Consider the following 18,384-nt stretch of genomic DNA (forward strand, 5'->3'; position numbering starts at 1 on the left):
TGTGGTGTTTAATTGTGTAGATGAAATTCTGTTTGTTCTAACCTGTCTCCTATGCACTCTCAGCTATATTAGATGTAAATTGAAAATACTGTAGGCTTTATTTGTATTGTAATCCAACATTGCCATCGTACAGCTCCCTTGAAAAGCTAGTGCTCCCATACTAAAATTGTTCTGGCACTGACTACTAGTTCTACTACCACTCCTTTTACTACCATGACTGCTTTCTACCTCTGATCTTACTCTGTCAGCCTACTTTTCACCTCCTCTTTGTTCTCAGCCAGGTGAAACCTCACTCCAGACGTAAAGTATATTGAGACTGAGTCTATGGAGGCCCTTATATTCCTATACCTGACAGGGCTTCCATCACCATCCCTGTTTTTCCAAGAAGCACTTCCAAGCCACACCTCTCCCCAAACTTTATTGGTCCTAAACATAATTAAACTTCCCAGACTTCTTTGCAGGAGCCTGAAGTACACCTTCAAGGCACAGCTACTGCTTCCTCCATAATCTCTTTTATATACTGTACACAGTCATTGTCACACACGTGCGCATGGGAGGCAGCTAGAGGGCTTAAATAATAGCAATACCACACCAGACCAGAGGGTGGTGAGCTGCACTAACTCTCTCTCTCCTGATGGTGCTTTTGATGACATCACTTCTGGTTTAGGTGCTCCGGATGGTGTCACCTCCGGTCCTGGCAACATCACTTCCGATTCTGGTCCAGAAGACGTCACTTCCTGTCATGGCCTTTAAAGAGACCATTTTATCCACCCTAAGTCAGTTATGTTTTGGACTTCAACCTGAACACAACTCATAAAAATTAACCTTTTGCAGCCAGGGCATAATATATGGGTGACTGCCCCAAACCTTTTTGATGTACCTGTGTCATTCTTATCACTATATATATATATATGTCATGCACGTGCACATGGGAGGCAGTTAAAGGGCCTGAATGAGAGTAATTCCATGCCAGACCAGGGGATTACAGAGTGTACTGACCCTTTCTCTCTTTCCACTGCAGACCGATTATGTGAAATTCCATCTGGTTCTGAGGATGCCACTTCTGTTCCCGGCCCTGATGATGTCACTTTTGGTTCTGGTTCTAATGACATCACTTCCTGTCCTCTCCTTTAAAACCGCCATCTTTGCCTCATCAGTACACTTCTGTCAAATCTGTACTCAATTGTACACAACACTTAACTCTTTTGCAGCCAGGAAACAATATATGGGTGGCTGCCCCAAGTATTGTTGTGGATTACTTGTCCCTTCTTTAAAAAAAAAAAAAATATATATATATATATATATATTTATATATATATATATAAAGGGAACTTTTATCATCACAATCTAACACTAGGTCAAGAGTTGATGCCCTTCTATGGCCCTGTCCAGCTCTACTTGTGTACCTGAATTGGCTGTAGGTACTGCCTCATGCAACCCAGTTGTGACAAGGAGGACACCAGCAAAGCACAAAACTAGAAAAGAATCAGTCAGGAAAGATAAGGAGAGAGCAATTGTCTGTGGCCAAAACCAGCTGAACCATTGCCTTTTTGGGGGGATTGTCTTGCTGATGCCTTTCCCGTGCACCTGTTGTCACTTTCATCTCCACCAAAGCAGGTGAAGTTGATTCACAATCGCTTATGCTTTCTAACTTTCTGACTTGGTGTTAGACTTTGATGATCAAGTGTTCCCTTAATTTTTTTGAGTAGTATATATATATATATATATATATATATATATATATATATATATATATATATTGTAGCATATTTCTCTTGTCTGATTATTTCCACAAATGTTACTGAAGGGGTATATATACAGGTTCAAGTACATCCTGCATTTCTAAAAAAATAACATATTCCCAGGGAGCAAGCGCCCCCCTGCTTGAGGCATTTATAAATGGAGGATTTTTGTTTTCCCATATTTGATTAAGGCAGAATCTCATAGCTGCAGAGACTAGAAGTTTAAATCAGCCTGGCTGCTGTCTATGTAGAGTGTACTGTACATGTTTTTCCATGTTCTTCAGTGCTTTCTCCCAAACAAAGACATTCATGTATAAGTGAGAGTGCTCTGTGATGAAATTACGTCCCAATAAGGGTTAATTCCTAACCTGTGACTGATGATGATGGTTTAGTTTTCAGCTACCCAAGGTCATCTAATAGATAAAGCGGGCTCAGAAAATCACCATTTAAATATATTGTTTAAAAAATAAAAATGCCAAATATATTTAAATGAGAAAAACAAACAAAGGATGAACGATGAGAGAACACAAAGCATCAAAATCATAGAAAGCAAAATAAAACCTGTTTGTCTCTCCTGCATTTTTACTGGTTATGAAATCAGCTAGAGCCTTACTGACATGCTATTTTGGTGTCCTTATTGCCAAACATCTTTCTATCTAATGCTCTACCCCTTACCAAGTGTGTACTTTTTGCCATACTGCTAACCTTTAGGATCCCTGGCAGATATGGGCCTTGTAAGCCCAAGATTGGAACAAAGGGATGTCTGCCCAAGGAGCTGTAATACCTTTTAGACTTACTAACTCACTCGTTCAGTTCAACTTCTACATAATAGCTACTTTATCATTTCTAAAATAAGGAGAAAACAGTAGAAATTTTAAAACTAACATAAAAAGGGATCTGTCCTCCCGATAATATGTCCATGTTTGTTGTTTTCTCTTTTAACAAACACTGTTTTTGCCAGAAATTCTTGCCAGCACATCCAGTGTCTCATCATCTGTAAAAGCACAACGGTTAGGTAATTGCAAAGGGACTAACAGGATAAAATATGAATGCAACTGTCATTAGGTACCCCAATGACATCCAAAACACTAAGAAATTTAACTTCAAAATTCAGAGTACAATAACATCCCAGTAATTTTGAGAAATGACAGCTTCTCCTATGGTGCATGCTGATTTTTGGACGGGTGCAACACAGCAATTTCCTAGAATTGCAGAGATAGCACTGCTCTACATATGCGTCTCAGTCAGCTCATTTAACAGTGAGATCAGCTTCAGCAAATACAATTCACTCCTTACAGTCAAGAGAGAGTGAATCGTTTAGCTAAGCAGGAAGCAGCGCACAATGATGTGCTTTAGTAGGAATGTGTGTCAGAGATGGAAATAAGACAAATGAGCACAGCTTCAAGTTAAAACAAAATTATACCGATTAAAGGCATTAGAATGTAAAGACTTTTAGTTTGATGAATTCAGATGCTTTAAGTTGCATATTGCTAGTTTTTATAGTTATATTTAATTTCAATAATGTCCTGATCTTTGGTTCAGTTATTTGTTCATTTATTAATTTTATTTATGCCTGAACTTTTATCTATTACTGAATATGCATATAAGCAATTTTTGCAATTGTGCAGTTTCAACAGAAAAAATGCAAATTACCATTTAGTTATTATTTATGTTATCACAGTATCATCGCCTTAGTCAGATTAATATTAATCCATTCTCCATAACTCAGTGGGAACAGGATACAGTATTTTACTTAAAAGTAGAAATTTCACATTTTCTCTATAAGGAATTGGTGTGGGATTGGTGGCTTGAAGGCTAGGCATCTGCACCAGTAATTGGAAGGCTGCTGGTTCAAATCCCGTAAATAGCAGAAGTGGCTCTGCTCCATTGGGCCCTTAAGCAAGACCCTTAAGCTGCAATTGCTTCATCCTGGGTATGATGTTAAACTGCATCCAGCCCTGCAACTTACAGGGAAAACATTTTTGGGATGGTGACGAGATTGACACTCCTGCCACTATAAAAAACTTCAAACTGTTCCAGTGTATTGCAGAGGTGTCACTCGCTCCACTCGGATCCCAATCCAGGTGCTTCAGCATGTGATGGGTGCAGCAACGTGCTATCAGTACATGCTAAAAACATCTTTCTTTATAAGGAATTGTCCAAAGCTTTTTTAGTTTGAAATTGAATTGAGCGGCACGGTGGCGAGTGGTAGTGCTGCTGCCTCACAGTTAGGTGACCCGGGTTCGCTTCCCAGGTCCTCCCTGCGTGGAGTTTGCATGTTCTCCTTGTGTCTGCATGGGTTTCCTCCAGGCGCTCTGGTTTCCTCCCACAGTCCAAAGACATGCAGGTTAGGTGGATTGGCGATTCTAAATTGGCCCTAGTGTGTGTTTGTGTGTGTCCTGCGGTGGGTTGGCACCCTGCCCAGGATTGGTTCCTGCCTTGTGCCCTGTGTTGGCTGGGATTGGCTCCAGCAGACCCCCGTGACCCTGTGTTTGGATTCAGCGGGTTGGAAAATGGATGGATGGATGAAATTGAACTGAATTGAATTTGAAAAAAAAAATTAATACTGCATTAAAATGAAAAAGCTGAACATCTCTTAACTGTGTTGATGTCTCAGTACCTACAAATGACTAATTTGTGTTGGATTCTTTAATGTCATATGCGGTATAATAGGTAGGTGGTAGGTGTTGAAATTGTGTGGAATGTATTTTTGGTTGTATCCTCAATCTCATTGCTGTCTCTTATTTAGTAAATACAATCTGTAAAATCAATAAAACAATACTGAAATAAAGAAAAAGGGTGCATACAACAGACATAAAGCAAAAAAAAGGTCCCTTTATCCCTCAAGCTGCAGTGAGCAGGCAGTGTGTGACTCCTCTCACCAACACAAGGAAGTGTAAATGAATTTGTAAAAAGACAGCAGAAAAGAGCTGGAAACACCCAGAAGGGCTAGCCATTTATGTGATAGAAATGATAAGAGAAAGGCATATGTTGTTATATTTTAGCCAGGATTTGTTTTTCTGTTTTTGTGTTATTTCTATTGTTTTTAAATTTTTTTCATGTGTTTTTGTTGTTTATGCCTTGTTAATATTGTATATTTTTTTGTTTAGCATTTATATATTGTATATTTATGCTGTTTGTTTCAGTCTATGTGCCGGAAATGGCATTCTTCTGGGTACCGAAACTGAAAGTGGCACTCTTATGGGTGCCGGAACTGGAAGTGACAATCTTCTGGATGCAGGAGCCGGAAATGACATCATGCTGGGTGCCGGAAGTGCCGTCATCAGCTCTGAATCAAACAGGTTTTCCCACGGCTGGTCTGTAGAGACAACAGGAGAAGGTTTAGCGCACCCCACCACCCTCTGGCCTGGCGTGGAGTCACCTTTACTTGGTCCATACAATGTCCTTCTGCTCGCATGTGTGTGACAAGGGATGGCTGCAATAAGGTCTGACTTTGTTCAATCATCTGACTCTAATTATCAATTGTCTTTGGTCAGCAGTTTGACTGAGTAACCAAGGAGAAAGTTACCTTTTCACAGGAGCAAAATAGGTGTTGGTTTACTTAAATATATTACGTAGCAAGTTAGAAATTATGTGTACTACATTCTGTCTAATCATCTGAAGCCATTAATTCTGACAAACACAGAGAATACAGAATATCAGGAAGGGGGAGGGTACTTTTGTACAACATTTAAAACTTAGGATCATGTCACCTACAGGTTAAGATGGTAAATCAATATAAATGATTTGGGGATATAAAATCTGACACCCAGAGCACCAAAAAGGGGAGTCGAATAGATAGTACTTTACTGTCTTTTATGGAAGCTTAATAAACATAGAAGTACTAGTTATGTAACCCATCAACTAGAGACAATATAATAAATGCTGTGGAAAGCCTGGACACAGACAGGCAGACACCGATGCTTCAAACCCAAACACACGTTTATTGTACATTATTTACAGTGTCCAATATCGCACACAAACCAGTGTTCCTGCACCACAACACCTTCTTCTGGCCTCTTTCTCTAATGCCTCTCTTCTGACTGCCTCCACTCTTCTCCTCCAAGCTCTGTCCTCTTCCACCCAACTCCAGCTATCCAATGGAGGGAGGTGGCCCCTTTTATATTCACCCGGACGTGCTCCAGGTGTTCCTGGTAATCCTTCTGCCAGCACCTCCGGGTGTGGCAGAAGTGCTGACATCCAGGGCTCTTCAGGCATCCAGGTGCCCCCTGGCGGTGACCACAGGCCCCTATTGGGTTGAGCTTCCATGCTCTGTTCCTGTGGTCCCCATATCAACCAGGGTGGCTGACCCTCGTGGTCCAGAGGAGGTGTAATCCCTCTTCTGGTCCTTCCGGGTGTCCCGGCTGGGTACCACCCCCAGCCGCTCGCCACAATGCAAAAATATTTAATCTCTATTTAGTGCCCTTCTTTGGTATCTGCATGTGTCTGAACCTTTCTTGACCGGCACTCCCTCAGTCAAACATGTTCCCATAAAGCCTACTTCTCAGACTCGATCATTAATTGTGAGATGCCTTGCTCGCCACATTTGTTCACGTTTACACTTTCTATCTTTGAAGGTGACTCTCCTTGTGCCTCCTACGCATTTATTCCTCCTCATATGTCTCAGTCACTCACACTTCCCCTTTTCATTGCATCACCAAAGCCAAACTGACAAATCATACCAAAGCCAAATTAACCAATCAGGTTGCTCTAAGGGACAGGGGATACACACAAGATCTTAGCATTTTATTATACATTAGGTTATAACAAACAACAACAACCCCCCTCAAACATACACAGAAATTACAAAGAAGAAGAAAAATATCTGACTTAGCTAATGAAAAGAGAATACTCACTGTGAGGCACTATAAAGATGTATTGCTGTTGGATCCCCAGTTGCATTGCTTGACACACGTCTGTTGAATAATTCATTGTAATCAAAAATAGTGTATCAAATAGAGCATGTGCAGCATTGTTCAAAATGGCCATCAGTTTTGTCTTCATTCTGTCCTCTACTAATTTCTCCAGTAGGTTGAGAGTGGGTCTCATAACTGAGTATGCCTTTTTAAATAGCTTGTTGATTTGGTGATCTCACAATACATAAAATCACATTAGCCATGTGAAACTTATAGAAAATGTAGAGGATGTCACTACCCATTGTGGTGGATGGCTGGGGAGCCCGTGGCCCCAATGCAGGCGGGGGCGACTGCCCTCTCGTGGTCCAGGGGAGGTATTGTCCCTCTCCAGGTCCTTTCAGGTGTCCCGACTAGGCAGGTCCCCAGCCATCTGCCACACCATATTAATGGATCATGACTTTCTAAGAAAAAAGACTCTACATTAACCTTTCTTATATATTTCCTCTGTGTTACGAGACCAGTCCAACCTGTCATTGGTGTGGACCCCCAAGTACTTCACTTCAACAACCACTCCTTGAACAGTTACTGGACATAGATTCTCTTTGATGTGGTCAAAGTGAATAACCAGTTCCTTGGTTTTGCTGATTTTAAGATACAGACAATTTTCTTTGTACCAACAAACAAATTTCTCAACCTAAGTCCAAAACATTGCCTCATCGCGCTTGTCAATACATCTAGTGCAGAATCATCTGAAAATTTCTGCAAGTGACATGACCCAGTGTTATATTTATAGTCCAAGGTGTACAGGGTGAAGAGAAAAGGAGACAGGTGTCCTGACAAGAACTGGACAGGTGATTGATGTTCTTAGCTAAAACAGGAAACACGAGTAAAAAATGAAGCCTAAACAAATAAAAATAAACTTAGCTACCAAATCCTAATGAGAGACAAAAATCAAAGTTGAAAAAACAAGCAAAGAGGTCAAACCAAATGAAACTTGCGAGAAGCACAATAACAAGAGGCTTCTTTTAAGTATATATATACTGTATATTTTTTAATTATTTAGGAGTTTTGTATTTACAGATCGGATAAAGAAAGACACCCCCAGCTGACCTTTTATCCAGTCGCATTGATTACCTGTGGGTCACGACCCTAGAAGTCCCACCTTTAGCCAACACAGGAAGCGGCATCAACAACAGCTCTCAAAACATTGATGATAGAAGGACCTAAAAAATAGCGTTCAAGACATAGACAATACTAAATTAATTCCCACAAAACCTAATCATGACAATAGGACTCTTCCTTGTCATGATCGAGTATTGCTCACATACACATCAGAGACAAGCTCATCCACCTGCATATCTCTGAGCTTACTCCTTAACAGGAATGATTAGATGGTATTGAAGGGTTAAAATGGCATTTGAGCCTTTTGTTTGATGCATCACCATTGGGTTATATTCATTTATAATGCAGACTGACAGCTGTACAATGATAATGAACCTCAAAGGAAAAGGTAATGTCAAGCATCAGCATTCTACTGAAACGAAGAAAAATCTAAGGTGTTCAACATTTGTCATATGTAGTCTTCTTTAGTTATATTAAATATTTGTTTTTATGCCATTAATTTGTACCATTCTGCTGTCCTGCTTTCACAAAAGCATCACCATCTGTGCTTTTCACCTCTATCTGCATATTCTACCTTGGCTGCTGTTCATACCACCAGGGCTCTGTAACATCTGTCTCTCAATTCAAATATTCCTGTCATACAACAAATATTTATAACCTTTTTTCATGATACATCTAAGTCAAAGCTCGATCAGCTTCAGGATTTAGTAGTCAAACTAAACGCTCTTCTGCCTCTCCAAAGTCCCCCTGGTCACCAGATACTCTATCTGCTCCTACAGATAGGCCCTATCTACACATAATACAGCTAAATTCCCATAGTGTCTACTCTTAGTAAGTCTGGGTGGCAATCTTTATTAGGCTAAAACACCCAAATCCAGTTTCAGCCTTTTTCATGTTGCAATGTCAACATTTAACATACATCATCTGGGCAAGGCAATTCATGACAATATGTAGAAAGTTTAAACTAATAACAGTATTATATTTTAGGTCAACTGGGGCACCCCAAAAAAACAAAGAAGGACGTTACTAGTGCAGAAATTTGCCCGTATATTAGACTAACAGATGCAACAGGGCGAGGATAAAAGTTCAGAGCACTGGGAGAGTAGTATGGTGCCCTGGGTGCACTATAGGCTTATTATAAACATATTATAAACAGATATAAAAAAATGTAACAATTTTTATTGCTCTGAATGTTCATCCTTATTTCTTGAAATGACAAAAAGGAAACAGGAATAACTGAAAAACAAAACCATTATCAAAAGTCATCTTGTAGTCCTACAGTGTCTTGTGTGAACACCTCTTGCAGCCACACTTCCTGGAAAATGGCCTCTGAATCTGTTATTGTAAACTGCTATCTCATTTCTTCAGAGTTAATTAATAAAGTTGTTGGCAATTTGCAGGTAGAGGATCACATCTCCAGATGTTGTGATTCAGAACATCTGAGAAGCTGCTTTAAGGGGTTATGTTCTTTAGAGAAGGCTGACCAAGGAAGCATCTATACACTGACATTCTTTAAGATACTGTAGTTGTAACTACAGCAGATGTGTGTGGCCTGGGATTGTCCTGCTGTAAGTACATCTCATGTAGCAGGTTTGAGCAGAGGGCCTCTGACAAGTCACCTTCCTCTGAGACCAGCAACATGTAGCCTGGCCCTCACAGGCTGGTTGGTTTCTGCAGCATTATGAGTACCATATCTAAAATGATCTCTTAGAGGGAACAGTCAGATGTGTCAGTCCTGCCCTTTTCTGGACACTCAATGGTAGCCAAATCTTGGATGTTATTTGACCTGCCACCCTGCTGAAACCCTGCCTGTAGTTGGGTAAAAATGCACCTAACAAGCTTTTGTGTGTTTGTGAAGTTGCAATGTCTCACTGTACAAGCTGGATTGCTGAGAAAAAGCTGACAGCTTTTTTTGTGAACGCACATGAATTATAACTATAGTTTACTCATTCCGGAAAACATTGTGTTCTTTTTTACATTAGCATACAGGGATCCCAAAGGTTGATTTACAAGGGCCTTATAAAAGGAACATATGCTGAGGAGAATAATAATAAGTGACCAGCATTTGTTGCTCTTCCAAGACTGGTACACCCAGAATAAAATTAGGAATTGTAAAGGGTGGGAATGAGAATAAACTTGTAGACAGCCAACAATATTCTCTTGAAATGACAGACAGCTATGGGAGTGTTAATTGATGGGGTTTCTCATCTTAGACAAATGCCCTTTTACACAAAGACACCATGATAAATCAGTAATTCAGTTTTAATGGTTATTCTTAAACAAGAACTTATTTCAGATGTGGGCATGCTTTGGCTGTGTTGAGTTAAGAGCTTTTCAATCTGCCCTCACCACACGTATAGTCTGAGTGTAGGACATATATTCTGGATGGATAGGTGCTTGATGATATTGTTTATGTTCCAGATTTTTTCATATATTCTTAGTCAAGATTAAAAATCTTAAAAATTGATGAATAATGTTTCTCAGATGAAGCTGCATTCAATTCTTCATCTGAAATTCTACTTTAAAAAAAAGACCCAGTTCTCAGTGTTGACTTAGATCATCTAGCAAAACCCTCTTTGAGAAAACTAGGTACTGTAGAGTCTTGGAATGCTGCTTATGTCATCATTGCTACTAAATAAGAACATTTCAACCACAGATATTGATGAAAGATGGTTAACAAAGTCTCTAAAATAAAAAAAAAAAGATTAAAAAATGTGCTACTGGAAGATTGTGTTTAGGCAGTATAGAGTTCTCTATGTCAAGTGTGGACTAGGAGAGAGATAAAGCAATAAGCTTAGCCGGAGGTGCGAACAGTGGCCTTTACTTACATCAAATGTACTGAAAATAGCTATGCCCAATGACAAAAATCAAAAATGATTAGGCACATAAGGATTTCTAAACCTTTTAAATCATTACACTCTACCATTGTGAATGTTTTTTGTTGTTATGAATCCAACCGGAACGTGTATGATCCTGACATTTGTCACATAATAACATCAGGGATAGCAGTATATCTACAGTATATCCCACCAAAAATGGCAGTGTCATTGTGAGTCAATTAAAGAAAAATTATCAAATTATCAACTTATCAGAATGATCAAGTTTAAGCTGACTTTCAGAAACTATTCAATGGGAGTAATATGCTGTTATTCAGGTCAACCATGAATCAAGGCCCCAATTCTAATAGTTACCAGGGCACAATCAGTGGGCAAGTATGTTCTGTTATCTAAACCTGTAGTTTGTTTATTTCACTAACAATGTGATATGTGATATGATTTTCAAATAAATTTGGCTTTTGCAGCATTTAAAATAACTATACAGTTGCCCCACTTTCTTTGTGGAGCACCTTAGGTTATGAAAATATATAAAAGACCAAAACAAAGTGACAATATAAATAGGAAATATTTATGCTATTATATTATTTCTGTTGGAATAAATGGAAAGAAAGTTTGAGACAGTGAAAGGAGTAGTATACTTTGACTACAGCAGATAGTCGAAGAAGGTTACAGAATACAATAGTATACAATATGTACACAATATATGATTCATGCCATATTCATCACTGCACAGAGCCTGACCATTTGATTCCAACAAGTGAAGTACCCCAGAGAATGAAAGAGTTATGTGTTTGAGCAGTGAAGATCACACAGCTATAGAAGATTTATTCACCTACTTAACATAGAGAGTTGTTCACAAGAATAAATGCCAAAATCCAATACCCACAATGAGAACACACTTTCACAAATGTAAGGGAACAAGCAACTGATAAATAAGAAGGGCATAATTAATCAAATTATGCAATACAACAAAAAACAAGAAAAATAAATATGATCCTAATAGGATGTCAGGCACATTTTTGTGTATGCCTTTAACAGAATTGTCTGTCACTAATAGTGCCATGCCAATAAATTGAGCTGAACAGCAAATTAAAGCAATTTCAGACAGTTTAAGATAAGCAAGAACATCAGGGATAAGCTAGACAGGTGAAGGTATTAAAAGAGATAGGAGGCATTGGAGTAAGGGTCCACAAAGTTGAAGGAGCACATGCTGAGCTGGATACCAGAACACAAGGACGTCACACTACCATCCAATAGATTAATGGGCTAAAAGACAACCTTCATCTCAGCTTCAAAACAAAGATGTTAGAAGTGAACGATGTTAAGACTAACTGAAAACTATTTGAGAGAGCATTAGCACTCATGCCTTAAAGACCTTTTCACTTAAATTCAGAAGTTCAGACATGCTGTTAAACGATTGCCTGCTTTTGAAAGAAAAAGATGAAGTGCTTCTTGAAATGCAGTACCTGTGAAGCAGGATGTCAATTTTGGAAACTCACTGCAGACAAGAGTGGAAGATATTATTCCATAGATCATTTATTAGTCAAATCTGCTCTCCGCTGTATTGTTACTTTTAATATGCAAAGCTGCCCCAGGTCACACACTGCAATTCAATATGTCAGGCTTTGAAATCTGATTTCAGGAGATCTGTCGCTTTTCCGCCAAGTAATATACTTTGCTTTAAAAAGTGATTCCCAAAATAAATGTTCATGTAAAATGTAAGCAATTTTCTTTTTTTGCTTTAGGGCTTACCAGCACAATGTTTCCTGAAGCATAACTGATAAAAAAAAGAAGTTTAACATTAGACTGATCCTTTGGCTAATGCATTTATCTAAGGCAATTTAGAAGGTGTGATTGTTTACATGTATTTTCTATAGTTTGAGTACTTGAGTGTCATTGAAAATGGAAAAACTGAAGAGGCACCATTTTGATTTAAAATCCATTGCCTCATCAATAGCAAATAACCTAACTGCAAGTTTTTACTAAATTTTGAATATTTTCATTTTCAGCAGTTGTAAGAAGGTAATAAAGATTGATCCAATCACTCACACGCTCATTATTTCAGACTCTACCTATTTCAATACAAGATGTCATCAGGGCTAAGCCAATTCCAACAGCATTGGACTCAATAAAGAAATCGTCCCTGGATAATACCAGCATCTCATGTTGACCAGGAAAAAGAAAATCAGAAAGGAATAAAAAATACTTAGGGAAAGTGCAAATCTATACTCTTACTTTAAGCTGAAAGCAATTACTCACAGTATACTCTGTCATGTAGAATTAGTAATATAGTCTGCGCCATGCTTAAGCAAACCTAAGTGGAGGAGTTGGCCAGCATAGTGACACATAGCTTAGTGCTGCTGCCCAGTTGTTTAAAGTACATAACAGCCATACTTGGGTAAAAGTAGATATACAGTATCTTTCTGGAAATTGACTCAAGTAAAAGTAAAATTAGTCCATATGTGAAGTTCAGAGTATTTGAAATTAAATCTCTCTATTATAAAAAAAAATCTTGGGAGGAGACAAGACGTGATTTTCTCGAGAGACACTTTCACATCCCACGAGACGAGTCTTTGTGCCAAGAGATTTAACCCGCGGCCAGAAATAAAAGACAAAGAGTAGATGACAAAGTAGAACATCGTAAAGAATTCCAAAATGTTGGAGTGGTACACATGCAGAGCAGTTTGGAGATAAAGGAAGTACGAAAATTCGAAAGTCTCAAAAAAAGGATAGTAAAGATCACATTAGCACAAACAAATGGAAATTATTACTCGGTGAAATAACAGAACAGCAAAAAGAGATTGAATATATTGTTCGGATTTAAACTTTAAGTCAGAGACTTGTAAATTGTCTAATTTGTGTTGCTATCAAGGAAAAAAAAAAGTAGTGTTTCTTCCCAATTTAGAGGCGAATCCGTGAGAAGATTTGTTGTTTGGTGAAAGTGAAATCCTGTGAGAGCAAATTTCAAGCCCTGCGAGACAAGAGCTTACGCAAAGAGATTTGGAAAAGTCCTGCCCAAATAACCACGCACATGGTTCAATCATTTCTCTTTTGTATGAATGCTATTGTCAGACACATTTCTTGTAGAGAGAAAGAAATGACATTCACTCATGGGCAGTTATACGTTGTGTTGTCACGATATAATTCCAAATACGGAATCAAAATTCAATGCGATATTGATGAAAAGGTAAACGCGAACAGAGATCAAACATATGGACATAGGTAGATATTGTTGGCTTTAAACTTTATTTCGGAGACTTGTAGATCGTCTAATTCATGTTGCCATTAGGGAAAGGTAGTATTTCTTCCCAATGAAGAGGCCTATCCGCGAGAATGAAAAGTTTTGTTGTTTGGTGAAAGTGAAATCCACATATGAGAGTGACAGAGACGCGAAGATGCTGGCGTGTAGCGCAGGTTGGGGGGTTGGCGAGCAAAGCGAGCAGGGGGCGAACCCTGTATTGTATTTAAATATCAAAAGCTAAATGTAGGATGTCTATATGATTTACATATAATCAAAAAAGTTCTTATAAAACTCAAAATAATTTAGTTTTGTGTGAGAGCTGTATTACAATCACTAAAGTATGAGCCAACTATGTGCAACTTAAATAAGTGACATTCAGCATGAGGAGACATCTTAATGACTGTGTCTTAATTCAATGGGAAGGGCACTAAGAGTAGAGCATGCAGGCTTACTCCACATTAAGAAATGGCTAATTCATTCCTAAAGTGAATTTTTGTAGCACAAACACCTATTTACAATTACTTTAAACAGAAAACATTTTTAGCATTTTCTGGCCCCATAAATGCCCCCATTTCTGTTCAAATATCTTCTGAAATAAATATGTGAACATTAGCAGAATTAGTTTAATAAGAACATTAGTCTTCAAAACTCTAATAAGGCCTTGCCCTTCATTAAATGTTTATTAAATCTCTTACCTAGACGTAATCACTTCTAGTTTCACATTCAAAGGAATGTCCTTTTGATTTATTGTGAGCTTTTCTAAAATGTTGACAATCTGTTTTGGAGCTGTGATGCCTGGGATAATGTGAGGAGACGTATGAGTAACATATGTGACAAGGAGAGTGAACCGCAGCACATGAACTCACATCAGCCTCTGGTTCAGCCTCGCTTAGTTTAGTAGGCTGCCATGAGGACAGTGTCTGAATGCAGTGGTATCATCGGTGCAAATAACTGAGGTTGGGATTGCACATCGCCAACATCCAGCCCCAGCCATTCCTCAGGCTGTAGCGAGGTGGACTTGAAATAACTTCATAGGTGATCATGTGTTAGCACTTTCATAAAAGGCCCCAGATTCTTTGTACATGCAAATTTTCAGTGGAAACCTGTATTTTATATAATTAACTGAGCAAAGCATTGTGCATTTTTAAGTAGTCCACTTGTTTTTATTAATATTGAGGTACCAAATGTAGCTAGAAAAATATATCCAAGTAAAAGCAGTCATATGCATTTGAAAATGTAGTGAAAGTCAAATAAAAGTAGACAGAAAATTTGATACTCAGATAAAATAGAAATATTCTCAAAACATACTCAAGTACAGGTATTACAAACCCAAATTAAAAAGCTTGGGACAGTATGGTAATGGATGGAAGGATGCAGGAATGGATGTATATTAACAAATGAAATGAAGTTGACCAGACAAAACATAAAATATCTTGGGTCCATACTGTCTGCAATGAAATAAACGTTAATGTAAATTTAAGAATCACTGCATTTTTTTGCATTTTCCATACTGTCCTAACTTTTTCTGATTTGGTGTTGTAAGAATTTCGATTTTTTAGCTATACAACACTGCTGCTGTCTCACTCCTCCAGGGTCCTGGGTTTATATCCCAGGACTGGTCACTTACCTGTGTATAGGTTGCTTGTTCTCCCCTTGTCTGCTTGTATTTTTTTCTTATGTACTGCAGCTTTCCTCACACATCTGAAACACGCAGTTTAGGTTATAAAGTGACTCTACATTGGCCCCTTTATGGGTGGTTTTGGTATAAAAATTAATAGGTGCATCTAAAAACATAAAACGACAATGCCAAAATGGACTCAATGTTCCTATTTCTGAAAAATGTTGTGCCAGCACATTGTTTCTTCTTCTCTACCGTGTTTTAAAATAGATTTTGTGCTAATTATGAGTCATAATATTGTTTTACTGACTATCTATCTTCCTCCCATAAGAAATGCCAGCCCACTTTCCGATGGCACCTAATCTGAGAGGCATTCCCTTAGACAACAAGGTGGACTCACCTTTACCCTCTACGCACATACATAGTCCATCTTTCACAGTACCCAAGATGGAGTAATGACAGACAGCAGCATATATCCTCTTATTCGCGTATAGTCTTGTTAAATTTGATCAATGAATTAAGCATTACAGTTCTCACAAAGCTTTACACTTTCCAAAAGGATATGTAACAAAACCAAGAGAAACAAAGGCCCCTTGTAGATAGCAAACATTGGCTCTTGTTACTCTCATTTGCTTTGGGTCTGGGCCTGCAGCTTGCTTGGAGGCTGGCAGCTGTTATCTTGTTAATGCTGCTTCTCCCTGTCTTGCTACAGCAATGTCTCCATTAGTGGTAATTTATGCTAGTCCCTTAAATGTACAAAATTCTGCTAAAATGTATTTGTTTCCTAAAATTCAATTGCTTGGAAAGTACATCAATATAATAATCAATAGAATTACTGATTAGTCCATACACAAATATTTATCATTTTTTAAAAAGTCTATCCCTTTAACAATAATGTCTTCTAGTGGCCCATCTTCATTCATCAGTACTTTGCAATGATGAAGCTGTGCAGGGTGTATGTTGTTCAAGTCCATCAGCGTACACTATTCCCCTCTGTTCTCAACTCACCCTTGAAGTCGTCTCATGCATCAGGTCACCAGCTCCTGTCTCCCTCACATATCCTCAGCTTCATAACAAAGTAGCTTTATGTAAAGCAACAAGGCCATCCAGCTATGCTGTTGCCTAATCGTATTTTGGTTTCATATAAACGTTTCTTTCTTCATCTTGTACAGCATTTTGAGCTACAACATTTGTATATAAATAAATGTTGTTGTTGTTGTATACATTTTCATTTAATGAGGACCACACTTTCCATGTGGTTAAAAAGGTTTAAACTAATTCTTATTTTCAATTTTAGCAGCCGCAAATTCCTTGCCAGAAGTCATTTTTCAGACAATCTTTTTGTCTAGCGTCACTTTCTTATTTACTAATCAATCACTTCTGCTAACAAATGACCAAATAACCTGATCCCATTTGCACCTGTTTGTACATCATAAGTCCATCATGGACTTTGTGGTTTGCAGAACATTCTGATGGTGCCCTAAGTAAAAAGGAAATGAACAGTTCTGATATGGTAACATTCTTTCTCTTCTTCTTCTTATTTTTCTTCATCTTTGCCCACTTCTATGTGTGGTCAATGTGCTTGATCAGCCTTCTACAAACAGTTCAATCCTGCACCTCCTCTCCAGTCAAGCATTTTTCCTTCAGATCTTCTATTACTTTATTAATCCACCTCCACTTTGGCTTCCCTCAATTTCTCTTCCTCTGTACTTTCATTCCCATCCCTCATTTGCCCGCATATTCATTGTCTTTCCTCATCACATGTCCATACAACTTCAACCTACTTTCTTGTACTTTCTTAGCTATCCCACTTTTGTTGTATCTCTGATTGTCTCATTTCTTATTCTGTCCTTTTTTATAACTCCACACATCCATCTCAACATTGTGTGTAAAATCTATGTGCTTTCGTAACCTGTCTATTCTAATACAATGTTGTGTGGAGTTTGAGCATCTGCTGACAGTGTTGAGTGCAAAAAAAAAAAATCAAAATATTTCCTTATATTGGCGAATCCCCACCCCTTGACTCCAAATCTCCAAATAGGTCAGGCAAGATGTCATCTATAACTGTCAATAATTAACGTTTGGTGCTCCTACATTGATTTAGGACTGGACTAAAACACTGCAGTCTAGAGTTCAAGGTGTTTAGCTATTAGTTCATAATAGGTAATATTTTTGAAGAAAATGGTAGTGTAACCCTGCACTTGTCTTCAAAGAGTATATACAGTCTTGAAAATAAAGGTTTCAGAGTAGTTCTTCAGAGTGATCCTATAGGGTAGCTTTTTACGTTCCTAAAAGAAACATCTACATAAAAGTTCCAGAAAGAACCTTTTGATCCATAAAAGGGTCCATAAATAATCATGAATAGATGATATTACATTTGTAAAATGCAATGTGCTTGTGATTTTAAAAAAAGAGTATCTATCATAGGCTAAGTTCAGGTTTTCTTGATCAGTATCCTACAGGTAGCCCACAATACATGAAAGATTTTTTTTCTTTTGTTCACAAGTTAGGAAAAGCCCAAAGAACCTATGTCATACATAAAGAACATTTCTGAAAATGAAACGATTCTTTGTCAAGCATGGGTCAAGCAAGGAACCACATAACCCAATAAAATGACACTGAAGAACTAGTGTTTGTAACAGTGTACAAATAGATCATTCTATACAAGTGTAACTTGAATGATCAAATTGGGTTTGCTTTTTTGTTTTTTGTTTTTTTTTTTTAAATCCCACATTGCCACTAAGCCATGACTCAATTCTATTTCCAGGTACGATATATGTTGCTGAGCAATTTATATGTCCTTCGTATTTCAAGTTATGTTCCTTTTGTAGTAAACAGAGCTGTAAAGTAGAAATGGATTCTGCATCGTGTGACCTATGATGTGTATCTTTCAGTAAAGTGCAAAGACTACTGAAAAATATGCCTTGATTATTATTATCTACATTACAGCAAATTGAATGGAACCAAC

Source organism: Erpetoichthys calabaricus, chromosome 8, assembly GCF_900747795.2.
Source record: "Erpetoichthys calabaricus chromosome 8, fErpCal1.3, whole genome shotgun sequence".
NCBI classification, from domain to species: Eukaryota; Metazoa; Chordata; class Cladistia; order Polypteriformes; family Polypteridae; genus Erpetoichthys; species Erpetoichthys calabaricus.